The following is a 14,128-nucleotide window of genomic DNA, read 5'->3' as shown; positions in this document are numbered from 1 at the left end:
CCCAATTATTATATGAAAATAAATGTCAAATGTATGCAAGATAAGCCTGACATGTTACTGCTGTACATATCAAACAGTGAAACATCATCTGACTAAAAACGTCTCATATCCCTTTTTCTTGAAAGACAGACTTCTGCGTTATGGTTAATATGCCGGTTATGATCTGTGATTCAAATCTCCAGACACACCAACAGGACTGGTTAATATCTTCTTATTAATTAATGTTAATTGACAGTGTTTCCTGGTTGAGCTACATTGGAAGGATTATTAAATACCTGCAGTGATCACCCCCCACCCCCCAGCAGAAACAATAAGCACGTTTCCCCATTAAGACACACTAAGACAGACGTTGTGCTTATTTACACATGAGGGACAGCAGCATTACTTCCTTGATTCTCTATCTATCTATCTATCTATCTATGCTACAGCAAGCATAGTCAATGACAGTGTTTTTGTAGAAATGCAATAGGGGCAGATAATATAGATATGATAATAATAGTGACAAACAAGTTGTTTTCTGGTTTTAGTTTAATTTACATTCCGATTGCTGATTTGAAGATGAAAACGGGAAAAGCACGTGAATTTCTGTTTTTAATTCACACGAAAAACCTAAAATGCTTTGTATATTTGTTTATCCTGTTATCAAACAAGTCTAACTCTGCTTTGGACGGAGGGGACACAGGCCACTGTGGATGTGTAATGTGGGTTTAATCGCTTGAGTTTGTGAATGGTGCGTTGCTTGCTGCCACAAGGAATTGTGGCACGGAATTATCTCCTTTCCTTTCGTAAAGGATGGTCAAGTGTACCCTATGCTAAAGGAGATTAGAAAGGAAGCACTGAAGCCTCTTTCCTTAGCAGTTAGAGAATTCAACCAGCTCTTATCATGGCTGCCACTTCCGAGTCACTTCACTTAGTTAGGAAACTTCCTAAGCAAAAAAGACTATTTGACCGCACCATTTTGAGAGGCATCCCAAGGCTGCAGAGCTGGTTGAATTCTCTAATTCTCTATTCTAACAAAACAATGCTTTGTGTATATTTGTTTATCCTGTTATCAAACGAGTTGAACAGGGCTTTGGATGGAGGGAACACAGACCCACAGCCTGTATTAACCATAACAACTTTTAAGCACAATCAAGTCAACTTGTCACTGTGTTTGGGTTTGTATGTGGTGGTTCTTAAGCTGTCATGCATTATAGGCTAATAACAGATCATAATCAGCATATTAACCATAACACAGAAGTCTGTCTTTCAAGATAAAGGGATATGAGCCGTTTTTAGTCGGATGATGTTTGAAACTTAAGAATGATGATATGTACCGTAGTAGATTTGTACGCCTAACATGTGATGTCTATCTTGCATATATTTAACATTTATTTTCATATAATAATTGGGATTCAGGAGGGTGAGTGTGAGCAAGCATTCTCAACGTGACAATTTTGTTTCAGTTTTGTGGCTGGTAGCCTATATTCCTTTTTTAAAATTCAATTCTGACCATTGTAATGAAGTTATTTTTCACCGTGTTGTCTACGTTTATATAGCCTGCATGAAACAACACGGTAAGAATGACCGGGGCGAAGTATCTAAGATGCGCTTTTTGTAGTCCATTTTCAGAACATTGTAGTTGCACCACAACAGACCCACGTCAATAACATCCGCCAACGCACAATTACGTAGCCCAGTATAAGTGGAGTCGGATTCTCTTAGCACTGCAGTTGTCTTTTGCTAAGTCCTTATGAATTCTCCTTCACATCTTTCCTTGACCTCATGACGTTTTCCATCAAGGTTAAGGAAAAGTGGTTAGGAAAAGACGATAAGAGGGACTTTTCGATTTTACAGGTGTGCCACATTTCCTCTGACGACACCGCCCTTCACTCCAAGTACCCTGCAACATAACCCAATATGGGTAACAGACTCACAGACCAAAACAGAGGGTAACTCCAGGGTCGTCAGAATACATATCTATATCTATATCTATATATGTCTATGTATATGTATATGTATATGTATATATATAACAGTGCTCCAATTACCACTGGCACCACTGTTGCCTTTACTCCCCACATCTTTTCTAGCTCCTCTTTCAGCCCTTGGTATTTTTCGAGCTTCTCGTGTTCCTTCTACTTGATTGCTACGTTCATCACCACTGCCTTCATCTGTTGTTTGTCAATCAACACGATGTCCAGTTGGTTAGCCATTACCGGTTTGTCAGTCTGGATCTGGAAGTCCCACAGGATCTTGGCTTGGTCACACTCAACCACCTTAGGAGGTGTCTTCCATTGTGACCTTGGGACCTCCAACCCATACTCAGTGCAGATATTCCTGTACACTATGCCAGCCACTTGGTTATGGTGTTCCATGTGCCCTGTTCCTGCCTGCATCTTACACCCTGCTATTATGTGCTGAACTGTCTCAGGAGCACCTTTGCACAGCCTGCACCTGGGGTCCTGTCTGGTGTGGTAGATCCCCGCCTCTATTGATCTTGTACTAAGTGTCTGTTCTTGTGCTGCCATGATCAGTGCTTCTGTGCTGTCCTTCAGTCCAGCCTTTTCCAGCCACTGGTATGATTTCTTGATATCAGCCACTTCTTCTATCTGTCGGTGGTACATGCCGTGTAGTGGCTTGTCCCTCCATGATGGTACCTCCTCCTCCTCTGCATCATCATCATTTCTGCTGCCTGAGGTATTCACTTAGCAGTTCATCTTTGGGGGCCATCTTCCTGATGTATTCCTGGATCTTGGTTGTTTCGTCCTGGACAGTGGCTCTGATGCTCACCAGTCCTCGGCCTCCCTCATTCCACTTAGTGTACAGTCTCAGGGTGCTGGACTTGGAATGAAAACCTCCATGCATTGCGAGGAGCTTCCTTGTCTTGATACCAGTGGCCTCTATCTCCTCTTTTGGCCAGCTTACTATACCATCTGATGGTATCATCTGATGTGTTGATGGCTCGTATCTTGTTCTTCCCATTCAGCCAACTTTTCAGGACCTGCCTTACTCTGTGTAGGTATTTGGCTGTGGCTGACTTCCTTGCAGACTCCTCAAGGTTCCCATTTGCCTGTGGGATCCCAAGGTATTTGTAGCTGTCCTGAACATCAGCAATGCTGCTTTCAACCCCCTCGGTTCTGATCATCTTCCCTCTCTTCGATAACATCTGACCACACTTATCTAGTCCGTGACATTCCAATGTCGTTGCTGTAGATCCTGACAATGTGGATCAGTGAGTTGATGTCTCGCTCATTCCTGGCATACAGCTTGATGTCATCCATGTAGAGGGGGTGACTGATGGTTGTTCCACTTCGGAACCGGTAGCTGTAGCCACTCGTAGAGGGGGTTCAGTCCTATGCAGAACAGCAGCGGGGATAGTGCATCACCTTGGTATACGCTGCACTTGATGGTAACTTGTGCAATTGGCTTTGAGTTGGCCTCCAGAGTTGTTTTCCACAGCCCCACTGAATTCTTGATGAAGGCTCTTAGTGTCCTGTTGATGTTATACATTTCCAAGCATTCCAGTATCCATGTGTGTGGCATTGAGTCATAGGCTTTCTTGTAGTCAATCTAGGCGGTGCACAGGTTGGTCTGCCTGGTCTTGCAGTCTTGTGTGACTGCTCTATCAACTAGTAGCTGGTGCTTGGCTCCTCTGGTATTAACAATTCTGGATGGGTCCCATCCATCAGCATTTGTGCTGCCAAGCATTCATGAAGTGCAGTTAGTTTCTTTAGCCAGTAGGTGTGGATCATGTCTGGGCCCGGTGCTGTCTAGGTCTTCATATCTGACACATGTTCTTGGATGTCTGGCATTGTAATGGTTACTGGATCTTGTTCTGGGAGATTGCTGTGGTCTGCTCTAAGATCCACTAGCCACTGAGCATTGGTGTTATGTGATGCCTCCTTCTCCCATATACTTTTCCAGTATTGTTCAGTCTCAGCCCTGGGAGGATCTGTTCTTATGTTATTACCTTGCCACTGAGAGTACACTTGGATGGATGGTTTGGTGGAGAAAATCTTATTTATTCTCCTGGCTTCTGCTTCTTCTGTGTATCTCTTCAGGTGGGTAGCCAGAGCTGTGACCCTTTGGCAGTCTCCAGTGCCTCAGGTATAGACAGCTTGTTGTATTTCCTTTCATCCCCACACCTTTCTGTAGCTCTGAGAGTTGACTAACTTCTTTCGGTGTCACCTTGATCTTGGCCTCCAGCCTCCTTCTCCTCCTTCTATGGCTCATGGTGTTCATCTTGTAGCCAAGCATCTCTAGGATCACTGTTGCTGTGGTGTATATCAGCTGATTGGTCTCAGTTATGATCCTAGTGGGGATAAAACGTAGTGCTGTATTCACGTCCTCTAGCAGACTCAGAGGGTACTTTGTCACTTAGCCTTGATAATCGGCTACGAGGGTGCCGGGTGTCCAACTTAGTCATGATAGTCATTCTTAGGTCGATCACCCTTGTGTTAAGGTTGTAAGGACTTGTTGGGGCTTGGTACCCAATCTTGGAGTGTGGGGAGGATGATGATATCTCCCCTCTGACCTGTCGTCCTAGCTCCCCCTTGCTGTAGCATGTTCATTGTACCTCATCAATCTCTAGTTGTTATAGCAGTTGCCGTTTGTGGATGTTGGAACACTGAGTTAGTAGTTGTTTCTTTGTCAGCTTAGATGTTGAGTTTCGAAGCATCCATATATCCCACAACCTCAACCTTGCCCAAGGGTCCAAACTGGCTATGTGTTACCCGTGAGTACTACTTCAATAAACGTGAGGTTCAAACCTTATCATTGTGGAGATCTTGTTTGGATAGACAATCCCACTATACAGAGAAAGAAACTTGACCCTAACTAGACTGGACCTTACAAAGTAGTCTCCTCAAATAACAAGAGACTCCTATACAAGCTATTGGATTTGAGACATCCTCAAGCTGGACCAAATGTTCACTATGATCACTTAAAACCATATCGATCCACCTGGGATACATCCTCACTGCAGGTGAACTAACCTGTGGTTCCACAGCATATGAACACTCTCCCCAGGTATACAGCATTATCTGGTTCACTCCCTTTGTATTGGTGACAGCTTGAAACTGGACTGACTTCTGCCCCTGCCTGCCCTTCTGTTTCCCTACAAAGGAGACCTTCATGACAGGTCTCTCAAGTCCTGCCACAACAAAACACGTGACATGTGACTCATCTATGCCTTGTTCAGGACAGGTTGTCCACAGACCACAGCGGCTCTTGCTGTGATCAACCTCCTTCCATTCAAATGACAGATATGGACTATTTGCTCCTGATATGTACTGATATGCACATTTACTGGGAAAATGTTTAGGTTTTGTTTTTTTCCAAATCAAAATTGTTTGCAACACAGGAAAAAAACTTGATATGTCATATGTGGTTGATGTTGTCATCTTTCATGGGTTTTCAGTAGTGATTAAAGAGGATGTTGCTATGTTTATGTAATGTCTTAGATACCTGTACGATGTTTTCAGTCATTTTAGGCCAGATGAGGTTATTTTCTTTTTCCTGATCATATGCCCATTATACTGTTTTTCTATTTCCCATTTACCTAGCAGTAATGGTGTAATTATTTTCTCTTTCACTTTGGAAGACATTTCATTTGAAAAGAGGGAAGAATGTAAAATGAGATTTATTTTTGTGAGGAATTGTTTTATCTATTTAGGTATTGATTGGATGTTTTATATGATGTGATTAATGGTTCAAGATTTGATAAATGTATTCCTTATATTTTTAAATAAATTAGGAACTATATCACATTATGCAGCTTGTCTGTAGTGTTTAGGATAGTTTAGATGGGGCAGAGTGATATGCCGTACAGTGAAATGATGTATCAAGTTGCTTGTCAGGGTTCTATGGTCCTACTTCTTTGAATGGACATTAAAGTACACACATTCCTTGGAAGAAGCTGTCCCTGTGCTGTTCCTTACCCATAATCCAAATTAGATTTAATCAAGTTAACGCTAACATACACCAGCATTACACTACCAAAAGTAATGACACTCCAATCTGCTGTACTTTGTGTTTAGTGCTAATTAGCAAATGTTATCAAGCTAACACACTAAACTAAGATGGATGAACATGGAAAACATTATTAACATTAACATTAGCACAGCCTCACAGAGCTGTTAGCATGGTTGTAGACTTATTTCACAAGGCCCAATCATTTCCTGTTGGCCCATAATTCATCTCGCATCTCAGTACCAGCATACTGTCAGGTGGTTACGATCCGCTGCCACATCAAAATATGCTGACACTGGCATGGACATGAGATCAGAGCTCATAGGGTGAATATGTGTCATGTTGTCTCCATCATAGAAGGAGAGCTTCTTGGATGAGCAGTTTAGGTAAACCCCAATCTTTCGAGGTCTGCCTCCTAACATTAACTCTGTGGTTATATTTGGACTACAGGTGACATTTTTTTGGCCATTATATTTTAGGAAATTATTAAGGAAATTATCTTTTACCCCTAGTTCCCAATAGTCCCTTTGTCCAACCTCTATTTCCCAGTAATGCTGCCCTGAAGTGAACTCATTGACAATAAATACATGGTCTGTGTTTGAGGAAGATGAAAAATGAATGTCCTCATGCTATCCAGGAGATGTGTGAGTTCCAAATCCTGTGCTGGTGCCAAAAAGACCGGAAGCTGCGGATTGGCTGAATCCTGTGTTGGAGCCAGAATAAGAGGTCGAGGTTGCTCCAAATGAGAAATCTGTTTGAGCCTTCTTAGTTTGTTGGTTGGTAGTACAAAACAATTCCCATCATCAGTTTGCTTTGAGTGTTGCTTTTGAGTGACAGCAGTTCTCAGGGCTTGATCACCTGAAGCATCTCCTTCCATATGAAGAACTGAGGTCATAAGGTCCCAGAGAGGGAGAGGTATTCACCATTTGCAGATCACCTGCTCTGGGCCTCAATAAATGTTCTTGAGTCATTCTGTTTTCCTCAGTCCAGCTCTTTAAGAACATCTCAGTGTCAGTAATATTATAAAGTGATGTCATCTTTCCTTCCAGCTCTCTGCTATTAGACAAAGCTGTTTCTATAGTATTTAAGCTCTTTGTTTTGTTATGCTCCAAGTCTGTTTCTGTCACATTTAGTGAAGCGTAATCTGAGCATGCAGCTGTTTAAATCACACAAACATCCCACTGTGTTTTCAACTTATTAACCGTATCAATGAATCAATAAATACAAACACTGTCAATTTCTACCCTTGGAGTCAGTTCAGTAAATTTCTGCTGTCAGTCAGCCTGGTGAAGGCAGTTTGGCCGACCACTGTCCTCTTGGCTCCCCAGGAGCTGCTGCTGACAGATGGCTGCTTCTGTAGACAGAGACACTGAACGCAGGTCGAGTGTGAAGTGGGGAGGCCGTAGAGAGGCGGAGCGTGTGGATTTTGGGGGAAAAAATTTTACGCTTGTGAGAGGAACAGACGCTGACACATTGCTCTGCATTCTGACCTATTTCTCTTTTGGTCGTTGCCTTGGCAATATGTGTCCATGAATTTGGGAGGCAAAGCTTCTGAAGGAACATGAAGGAAGGGGTGTAGGCTAATTGTTATAATTGGGTATTTAGTTCAAATATCAACAACATTTCTCCAGAATGACTGACTCTTGCTTTAATCACCAACTATTTTCACAATTGCTTGATTGTTTACAGCTTCTGAAATGTGAAATTTTCAATTTTCTTTAGTCTTCTCTGACAGTAAACTGAATATCTTTGGGTTGTGGATTGTTGGTTGGGACAAAACAAGACATTTAAGATTAAGATTTCTTTATTATCATTTCTCAGTACTCACATACATCAAATTTAAATTAATCCTCTGCATTTGAACTATCCTATACACACACATTAAGATTGCACACTGGTAGCAGTGGGCAGCTGCAGTGCAGAATGGAGACCAACTCCAGTTCTTTTTGCCAATGCCAGCGGTAAGGAGCACTGACAGGAGTATAAACCCTAAAATTTAAGTCTTGGATGGTGTGAGGAAACTGGAGCAACTGGCAGAAACCAACGTAAACACGGGGAGAACATGCAAACTCCACACAGGAAGGACCTAGGACAGCCAGGTTTCGAATCCAGCACCTTCTTGTTGTGAAGCAACAGAGCTAACTGAGCCACCATGCTTCACGGATGGACAAAACAACTTCATTTAAGTGAGAAATTAATTGGAAAAATAATCGACAGATTAATTAAAAATAATTGTTAATTGCAGCCCTAAAATAATGCATTTGTTGTCTGGATTTGATATTTCACCTGGACACCTGGACTTCTGCATCAATACTGTCTTCACATGAAGGAGCACAATGGAAATAAGTCTTGGACTTTGTTGTGGTGTGGTTGACATTTAGATGTGTGTGACATGAGGTCCTCCATCTCACTATGTCAAATAAACAAACTAAAATAGAACAAAAACACCACCTTGCTCATAGTTTTTAGTTTTGATTTATGCATTTATCCATTTGTTTTAATCATTTCTGCCAAGTACTCTCATGAATTTGGAGTGAGATGCATCTCTATAAAAGCAATAGTATACAAAAGAAAAAAAAAACCTAGAGTAAAAACCTAATCGATATGTTTGAAATTTTTCACACACAGTACTGCCTTATCAACAAAATAAAAGTCCCACTCTATTCACATATTTAGTTTGAATACGTATTGGATGGCTATACTTTTTTAAAGCACTGAAATTTTCTTTTTACGAATGACAGGTCAAAAAACTGTCCTAAAATAATGATGCACTTTGGACAGCTGATACTGAGGGTATGATGCATCTTGCACTGTCTACAGTTCAGTGTAAAATTGACTGCAGACATAGGAATATAATATATTAGGTTAAAACAGGACATATTACAAAAAAGGGAAGCGAAGGTGTGAGCTATACAGAATATGCACTTCAAATGCACAAATTCCCAAAATACATCAACATCTGCAACTGTCATCGTTTGACACTATAACATATAATTACGTTGCCGTATAATTACCACCAACATACCTCTGCTCTCTCACTTCTGTGCTCTTTCTTTATCTTCTCAGCTTCTTTAGCCTTTTCAGCAAGGCTTTTCAATACATGGCTGGTTGGAAGAGACTCTGTGACAGCTGTCTGACATTGTGGGCACTGTTGCTGTGTGTTCAGAACATATGTAATACATGTTCTGTAGAAAAAGTGGCCGCAGAGAAGAGTCAAAGGATCAGTGAAGATAGTCAGACAAATAGAGCAAGTCAAATCCTCTGGGTAAAGATCAGATGCCATAGTTCATGTTTTTCTCATTGCTCTGACTGCCACACTGACTAACTTGGCAATTTTTAAGTTTCACTTTCCTCAAAAAGCCACACTCCATCTTTTAGAGCTGTCAATCACTTCAGTTTTCCAAGTTTTCATGGCCAGATAATTAGATAATTACCCAAAACAACACATTAGCGTTCCAACAGATTTAAAGTTCACTTCTGAAAACTGAGGGAAAAAAACATGTTTTTAACTGCACTTTATAGGACCAGTAAGATTCAGAAGCACATTTTAGTGGCCACATGTTGAAACCGCTGGTTGAATGAGACCAGATCCTTTCTGCAACACATCACAGCATTGAGTGAGCGAACTATAGCATGTAAGTGATGACTAATGTTGTTGACAAAAGATTAAGTTATTGTTCAGTATTATTTACTGTAACAAGTGTATCAAAAATCATTGTTTATCATTCAGTGATGATGAAATCAGTGACATTTCCCCACATACTGTTAGTATATCCATCTGTTTTGTAGAGGATCGTAAAACACCACACATACTACACACTGCCACAGTGGTGAAAGTGGCCTGTGTTGTGTTGCGTAGTTTGGTCTGATGTGTGAGTCTGAGTCAAGTGGAGAAAAGAAAACTTATGAAAGCAGCTGTTGCAGACTCTGAAACAGACAACTGTGTTTCTACTGTAAATGTACAGAGTTCATATTGCATGGAGAGACATTTATCAATTTTATACTTACACCGCACTGTACATATAACTTAAACTAAGTTACTTTCTGTGTTATCAAGTGCAGCACTTACTGTTTTATGAGTACTCTCAGCTCATAAGCTAGCAAACATTAGCTACAATTTTAACCTTGTGTAGACTGCATATCACCAGCAACCCACTGAAGGTAGCTGATGTTATATGAAAAAAACTTCCTGCAATGACTGTTATTCCAGATTTTAATGTCAGGTAAAACAGAATCTCAGTTCATTGTGGTAATGAGCACGTTTTGAGCAGTCACTTTCAGCTGACATTTTAAGAGGTTTGCTTTAGTGTTGTTCAGTGTTGTGGCCTAAATGTTACAGTTAGTACATTTTTGCATCTTTTGCTCTCAAAGGTAAAACTCCTTCAAAGTGCCACATGTAGTGGAAGTCAAGCAGCCAATTTCTGTTGGGCTTCCATCGCCACAGCTCTAAGTAAGAGTACAAATAGTATGGCCTTTTCCAAATAATGCAAATGCCAACAATGACAGACACAGAGCAATACTTTTCCAGTAAACTGTAGGTTATTTTATTTTTTTGCCTGTGTGATGTGTTTTACAAATTGCCTTATAATAATTCTGCTTAAAATATAAACAACAGGGTAGCTCAAAAATCAATACAAAGCATTATAATCAGCAATAATTTCCAAATTTACTAGCATTGCTATAGATAAAAATAAAGGTTTTCAGATGCTCTTAATGATTTTATTTACATCAACTGCAGTAAAACAGGCTTTTATTTTCAATAAAGATCATTTATTGAAGCTATTCAGCGAAGTTTCAGGGGCAGGACCACACCTCAATTACGCCACTACCGGCATTCCTATAAATACCACATAACCCTCTCCGCTTCTTCCGCTCTCGTATTCTGCGCTTCACGTACATGCAGTCTCAGTCCAATTCTCAGAAACAAGCTCAAACTACCACCAGACATTAGCCATTATGTCTCATTTTCGGATGTCGGAATTTCGATTCAAAAAGTCAGCTCACCATTGATCACGAACTGCGGATCAACACGTCTGATTCGGATGAAGACTTGTTTGAAACCGGCTCTCCTCTAGCCACGACACAGCAGTCAGACCAAAGCCGAGCGTCCAAGCGGAGCCGCTGCGCTCAACGGTGCAAATACTGGCCTCGTGGCACCTCCACTCATGCTCCCCTAACGTGACCCTCCGCTTCCCGGCAGACCTCAAGCGTCCTCTCCTCCGTCAGCGAGGGCCGAAAACTGTGGACGCGACAGTCATAGCCGTGGGAGCAGGCGGCTTCAACTTCTCATCAGCTGCCTACAGTCCGGGTCACTATCCATCACGGTTAAACCATGGTTCCGCCCTCCTCTCGATTCAGCTGTCTTTACATCCACAAATGGAGCCTGACATCAGAGACTGAACTGTCGCCTGCCTCCAACTATTCCTGTAAGGGTAGGCATTCCCTTCAACCGCAGCGACAATAAAGTCAAACTGTTTCATCTCTACTCAGCGTCAACAACAATCACCGAACCTCCCGCACTTCCGGATTCATCGCCAGAGCCAGTCACCGCCAGAGTCGGCAAGCGTGACGTCACAGACCCACAGCTGCCTCCACAGCCTGCATCGTCAGCACCCCCCGGCGGGGGCCAGTGTCAACAACAATCACCGATCCCATGGATGTGTAACGTGAGGGTTCGATAGGTGGTAATTTGACAGTCTTCATAAGAGAAAATAGCAGGATGGAGACAGGTGACTTTTTAAGCAGCACTTTTACTCTAGCTCCCGGCATCAGAGTCATAACAACAACACTTCCTCATCTCTAAGGCACATGTGACTAAACCAACCAATCATAGGCTAGACTGAGGCAGATCCAACTTTAATGAGGTAAAACCACAGAAGCAGATTCAATACTGTTTCAACCTTCACATGATGCTGATGTAAATATTTGAACCTGTAAATATGTAAATAATACAGCACAGATATATAAATAATTAACTGTGTAAACATTGTAAATATATATTTTGTGAATTAACTTGAATGTATAAATTAACTTCACTTTTAAACCTTACAGATGTATAAAGAGAACATGACCGATCCTTCCCGCGCTTCCAGATTCGTCGCCAGAACCAATCACCGCCACAGTCGGTAAGCGTGACGTCACAGACCTGCCGCTGCCTCCACGGCCACAGCCTGCATTGTCAGCACCCCCTGCTGGGGGCCAGGTCGTATTTCCCCCTGTGCAGCAAACATTGCCAATGCTTTTCTAGAAGTTTTTTTCATAGTTACCAGACTGGCTTGCCTTTACTAATACAACTGATCTAACGTAATTTCAGTAAATTCTATCGCTATCGTAGGGTCCTGAGGGGGTCCGCTGTTGCCGGGGTGCTGCAGCGGATTCCCCGTAAGCTTCCCCACAATGCAGTCAGCAACTGAAAGAACTATGCACATTAATTGTTTTCCTCAATAAATCATCCAAAAGCATCTTGTTGATGTTGTGGTCCTTGCTAGTGAAATCAACATAGAAACTTGTCATTTTTCTGTATAGATTATGAAAGTATAGTATAGGTTATAGATGAGTAAAAGTTAAAAAAAAACAAAACACAGTTCAGCAGAACACTCCTTTTTGGTCTACTTAAGTAGATGGACATTCTAATCATGAATCTTAGATTTTTACACCCTATGCAGAAGAGTATGGTAATAACATCAAACAACATGTACATGCACTGATAAGTAAAAGTAAAAAAACTACAACTACAAGAACAATTCCAGTGAATAATAAGTATATAAGAAGGCTTGTGTTAAACAAGGTGCTTGGTTGATTTTTCCAGAGGCCACAGATTCTCTGTTGGCCCATCATCTCACACTTCAGTACCAGCACACTGTCAGGGGGTTACAATCTGCTGCCATCTTAAAATATGCTGACACTGGCATGGAACGAGAGTGCATAGTATGAATATGTGTCATGTTGTCTGCATCATAGAAAGACATCTCTTTTGACAAGCAGTTTAGGTTAATCCCAAACTCTTTTAAGATCGTCTCAGGGTTGGTAATTTCAGAACTGATGTCACCTTTCCCTCCAGCTCTCTGTTCTCAGACAAATCTGTTTCTGTAGCATTAAAGCTCTTGCTCATTTTCTCAGCAGCACCTTCCACTTTGTGTATCAGTTCATTCTTTATCTGATCTTCTCTCTTTCTTAAGAACTGGTGCATCTCCTCAAACTGGGTAGGGTACTGATTTGGATGACACAAGTTAACTGCTGATCTGTGAAGCAGAGCAGTTTCAGCTTTTCATGTTCAGGGCACAACCACTCGTTGACCTTTTTTAAAAAAAACAAAAAAAAAAAACAAATCCAACATAATGTTACAACACAAAAATGAGGGAAGAAATGCAGACTATAATTATTAAGACATCACAGAGAGATACAAACATTTCCAATGTGATTTGCATTATTATATTTCTGTACAAAATTGGTTATAAGGCATTAAAAAATATCACACTTACCTCTTTATCATGTCTGTATTCATTCTTTAGCGTCTTAGTTTTTTTTCACTTTTTCAGCAAGACTTTTCAAAATGTGATAGTTCCCTTCTGTTGGAACAATTTCCCAGCACTGTGGACACTGGTGTTGTGAACTCACAGAGAGAGTAATGCATTCTCTGCAGAAAGAGTGACCACAGAGAAGGATTACTTGATCAGTGAAGATAGTCCAACAAATAGGACAAATCAAATCTTCAATGTAAAAAGCAGGAGCCATGGCTCCTTTTCTTCTTCTTGCTCTGCCAGACTGACTAAGTCAACAAGATCACCGTTTCACTCTTTGCTTGAAAAGGTATACTCCACTCCTCCTTTAGATATGTCACTTTGGGCTTCATCAGGTTTCATTTCAAATTTTCACTGTAAGATACTCTCTTGTAAAGAACACAATATTTCCAGTAAATTTACAGTTCAGAGACAAACAAAAGTGCATCGTCACACTCTATTGGTGAAAGGTTCAAACTGCTGGTTAGAAAGACATCCCCTCTGAGAAGTGGGATACTGATTGTGACTAATAATTCTACTAGGTTATAACTAGGCTACAAACAGGAGTAGTAGGATTTCACTTCTTTTTCTTTGCTCAATATGGAAACTTTCAAACATATCTATACATGGTGAAGACCAAATCTGAAATATGTGCATGGATAACACAAACAATCTGT

At 41.1% G+C, this 14,128-nt stretch overlaps 1 pseudogene; it reads right to left on the bottom strand.

Annotated features, from left to right (window-relative positions):
• Window positions 1-6,188: 6,188 nt before the first annotated feature.
• On the bottom strand, window positions 6,189-13,829 carry LOC122981973 (annotated as a pseudogene).
• Window positions 13,830-14,128: the final 299 nt, after the last annotated feature.

This window comes from Thunnus albacares, chromosome 5 (assembly GCF_914725855.1).
Source record: "Thunnus albacares chromosome 5, fThuAlb1.1, whole genome shotgun sequence".
NCBI lineage: Eukaryota > Metazoa > Chordata > Actinopteri > Scombriformes > Scombridae > Thunnus > Thunnus albacares.
Note: the sequence above shows the minus strand (reverse complement) of the source record. Positions and strands in the feature narration are given on the sequence as shown.